This window comes from Balaenoptera acutorostrata, chromosome 5 (assembly GCF_949987535.1).
Source record: "Balaenoptera acutorostrata chromosome 5, mBalAcu1.1, whole genome shotgun sequence".
NCBI classification, from domain to species: Eukaryota; Metazoa; Chordata; class Mammalia; order Artiodactyla; family Balaenopteridae; genus Balaenoptera; species Balaenoptera acutorostrata.
This window is the reverse complement of record NC_080068.1, coordinates 28,940,883-28,945,802: the sequence shown is the minus strand read 5'-3', so window position 1 is coordinate 28,945,802 and position 4,920 is coordinate 28,940,883. Positions and strand designations below refer to the sequence as shown.

The following is a 4,920-nucleotide window of genomic DNA, read 5'->3' as shown; positions in this document are numbered from 1 at the left end:
TGTGATCCACAACAAGAGAAGCCACCTCAGTGAGAAGCCCGCGCACTGCAATGAAGAGTAGCCCCCACTCGCTGCAACTAGAGAAAGCATGCGCAGCAAAGAAGACCCAACACAGCCAAAAATAAAATTAATTAATTAATTAATTAATTAAAAAAATATGTTAGTTGAAATGGCAAAGGCATACAAAGTTCAATGGCAAAACAGAATCTTTCCTTGAACCTCCATGACAGTTATCTCATTTCTCCACTTGACCTTAGCAAATAATTATAGTTTCACATAAGCCAAAATAAGATCCAAAGAAAGGAAATTCTTCATCCTACCTGTGTCACTTCAGGGTATGTGCTGCAGGGTGAAGGGAAGAGTGGGTTGGTATAAACCGCTATCTGATAAAATGTAAATTGCTGCTCCAGCTTCCCTCCTGCCAGAGCACGTGGGACTTGACTCCACGGCTCTCACCATTTGCTCATCATCTTCTTCAGGTGTCTCTCTCCCCACAAATCCATGAACTTTTCAAAGATAAAATATGTCTTTTATCCCCAGCATCTTTCAAAATACCTGAAACTCAAAGTTTGTTAAACTAATGATTTCAATGTTCAGTTTACTCATTAATATAGTAATTCCAGGAATCTTGGTTTAAAAAATCATATAATGGGAAAAACAAGGTCTCATATCTCACTCAAACCATAAATATAATAGCAGAATTCCCTAAATGACAATTACTTCCAAAATATACCTATAACCACAGGTTCATATATAAAGCCCAAAAAGTGTAAAGGAAACTAGAGAAAAATACTCTGTTAATTTCCTTTCTATGCATCTGTTGATGGAATCATATTTTGAACTACCTTCATACTCTACACATTGAACTCCTGGCTACCTGGAACATCAGATATTAGTGTCTCATTCCCTGGTTATCGACCTCCTAGATACCAGACATTTGACTTGTTTCTGATACCTGGTTCTACATTATAACCATTTAGGATAGCATAGAATGTGAATTATTTTATCTTCAATTTTCTCAAGAAACATAAGATGAATTTCCACCTAAAATGCTAGTTTTTTAAAAAATACATTTTACGTGATTAATACAAAAACCTAATTATTGAAACTAGAAATGACTTTCTCAGCATATCAAATTATCTCTTTTATCCTTTTCAAGATTATCCTTGAGACAATAGATGAGCATCTTCAAATATTGTACACATCAATAGTATTAACAAATAATTCCCTGAGGTAGTATATAATTATTATTTTCTTCATTTTGTAAAGTGATTGAGAGAAACAAGATTATTTTCCCAAGTTCTCAAAAAAAATAGAAAATGTAACATTAACACACCAAACCCTCTGGTTATCACGGATCCTATTTACCACCCTCCAAAAAGGATTTGAAGTTATACACCATAAATGGTACTCAGAACTAATGTTTTCTGAGTACCTAAAATGTGCTGAACGCTGTGCTAATAACTCAGATAATAATTAAAACAATGAAGAAAGTAGTGTTGGTCTGATTTTACACATGAGAAGTCTAAGACACAGAGGGGTGTTTTCTCCAGGATCACATAGCTAGGAAGTATTACCATCCAAATTTGCTCAGAATTTGAACCCAGGTCTTTCCAACACCAAGGCTGATACCATTTCCTCTACAGTATTCTAACATAGGTATAATTAAACCAGACGCACATAATCCCAAATGAATGAATGAATGAATGAATAAATAAATAAATAAATAAAAGACAAACCGTAAAAAAAGCAAGCTATAAAAGGCTGGAGAAAGAGAAGATAAATACATACTCCCAAAATACACATATTGAAAAAAACCTATTGCATTTTAACCCAAATCTTAGGTCTGCATTATGAGCCAAGACAAAGAGGGAAATCAGAGGGGTAGCAGCTCTTATTTATTTAATAAAAAGAACACTGTCAGTCTATCAAGAAGGAGAAACAGCTTACAAGTTCTAAGAGGGATTTCTTATGTATGTCACAAACTGAACCTCATACGGTAGAATCCATTTTCTCCATAGCAGTTATCCAAAGATCTGGAGGTGTCATTCACATAGCTGTTTCTTCACAGACACACTTCCATAGCCAGGTACAGGCAAACCAAAAATAAGGCGCTGATAGCACAACTAAAGAAAAACAACAATGTCCCCATACAAAGCTCTAACTTCCTCAAATCATTAGATCTGAGTCTTTCTTTCTCATCTCACATTCATTAGCAAAACACCTTTCTGATAACAAGTAAGAATGGGCCTGCTGCCTCTGCCAGAACTACTGGTCATTCTTTAAGTCATTTAGCCCGTCAATCAATCAGTCAGTCAACAAAAATTTATTGAGTGCCCATCATGTGCCAAGTACTGTGCTCGGTACAAGTGAGCTCGACAGATCTTGTCCACTTTGAGGAAGTTGATTCTTTCGTGGAGGAAACAGTTACCTAGTCACTCAAATACTTATATTCAAACTCCAGTACTTGTTATGAAGGCATTACAAAGTGCCAGGAGAATAAAGCAGAAACTAACACACCATTGTAAAGCAATTATACTCCAATAAAGATGTTAAATAAATAAATAAATAAATAAATAAATAAATAAATAAATAAAATAATAAAATAAATAAAAATAAAGTGCTATTAGAGCCAGTAATAGGGACATGATCTAGCTTAGAGCAGAGGCAGGGAACAGGTTTAAGAAATGCATCCCTCCCTGAGTTGAGTTCCGCACTCCATGAAGGCATTTGACCTCACCCAGCTGTCCGAGCTGCTTAAGCTTTATTACCAGAGGCTCTTTCCCTAAGCCCAGTACTATCACTGGCTCAACTATGGTGGAGTGGTAAAGAATTACTTGCAACATCATGAATTTTCATTCACATTGAAAGGTGATATTTACATTCAGTACCAATCCTTCAACAACCAGAGTGATCTGGAAAAGGAGATGCAGAAAATGAATCCATACAAGATTGATATAGGCTTAGTATACTCCCACCGACCAAATCAACACAATACAGTGCATCTGGGAGCTTTCCAGGCTCAGGAAAAAGAACTGGTGTTTGACCTTGACATGACAGACTATGACGATGTGAGGAGACACTGTAGTTGTGCAGACATGTGTTCTAAGTGCTGGACCCTCATGACGATGGCCATATACATCATCAACTGAGCATTGAAGGAGGACTTTGGATTTAAACATCATCTCTGGGTATATTCCGGAAGGAGAGATGTTCATTTTTGGGTCTGTGATGAATCAGTTAGAACACTGTCCTCTGCAGTACGTTCTGGGATATTTGAATATTTGAATCTTGTAAAGGGTGGTCAGGATGTTAAAAAGAAAGTTCATCTAAGTAACAAAAATTCACCCTTTTGTCAGAAAATCTATAAACATAATGAAAAATACTTTGAAGAATATGCTTTGGTTGATTAAGATATTCTTGAGAATAAAGAAAACTGGGATAAGATTTTAACCCTTGTTCCTGAAACAATGCATGATGAACTTCAACAAAACTTCCAAAAGCAACACAATTCACTTCAGCATTGGAGGCATTTGAAGAAAGCAGCCAGCAGATATCAGAATAACAGCAAAAATGACCCTGGCTTGAGTGGGAGATCATGCTCCAGTACTGTTTTCCATAACTGGATATCAATGTTAGCAAAGGAATCAATCATTTACTGAAGAGCCCTTTTAGTGTTCATCCTAAAACAAGTTGCATTTCTGTGCCTATTGATTTACAGAAAGTGGATCAGTTTGATCCATTTACCGTCCCAACCATAAGTTCCATTTGCCATGAATTGGATGTTAATTCCACTAATTAAGAAGAAAAAGAGAATAGCGCTGAAACTGATATCAAACATAGAACTAGAGATTATAAGAAGACCAGTCTAGCTCCTTTTGTAAAAGTTTTTGAGCAGTTTCTTGAAAACCTGGATAAGTCTCGAAAAGGAGAACTTCTCAAGAAGAGTGATGTATAAAAAGACTTCTGAAAATAACTACTCCCTTTATACCAATGTGGATATCTTCTACCTTCAACCAAGAATCAAATACCTCAAGAGCCATTTAACAAATATAGCAGAACTAAAAAAAAAAAAAAAAAAGAAATGCATCCCTGAAAAATGACATATGAGCTGAGATCTGACTTGCTTGCCGATTAGTCATCATGTATACAGTGTCACCTTAGAGACCAAGAATTAAGTATACAAAGAAGCCTAACATTCACAACTTTGAAGAAGTTTAAATTCAATTACACAGAAAAGACGTGTATACATGAGAAGTTTAATACAAGAAAGCATTAGAAAGGCATCACATATGTGGCACAAATAAGTGATAAAAGGCAAAGGGACTGATGAATCATTAGGGGCTGGTGTAACCCAGAAAGAGTTCTCAGAGAAGGCAGGACAGGATGTACACCCTATAACAATGGTTTTCAAATGTTTTTGACTAAAACACACAATATGAAATACATTTTACTGAGTCAACTTTGCTGTTCAGTAGAAATTAACACCGTAAATCAACTATACTTCAATAAAATTTTTAAAAAATTGAAAAATATACATTTTAAACTATGGCACAATATAAACATACAGATATAAATAAAAGTAAAACAAGTTTCATGAAGCAAAGCTTGTTCTCGCAAAATGAGATCCGATTGATTGTTTCTATTCTATTTCATTCTCTTAAATTTGTCTTTATGCTGGTCACAATCCACTAAATTAAGTTCATTACCCACTAATGAATCACAACCTAACATTGGCAATTTCTCTAGCAGAAAATATTTCTGCACACAGTAAAGGTCCTTCATGAAATAAAAGGAAACCCAAAAGTAATTCTCACCTCCTACAAAAGTGATCCAAGCCAGCATGCCCTCTAACTCTTTTCCACCATTCCTTCAGCTTCTCCTCATTTCCAGTTGCGTAGCTACCTTAGCAATAAGCAA

At 35.6% G+C, this 4,920-nt stretch overlaps 1 pseudogene; it reads left to right on the top strand.

The window, feature by feature from the left end:
• The first annotated feature begins 2,720 nt into the window (after positions 1–2,720).
• Positions 2,721–3,970, top strand: LOC103006829 (DNA primase small subunit-like; annotated as a pseudogene).
• The last annotated feature ends 950 nt before the right edge of the window (positions 3,971–4,920 follow it).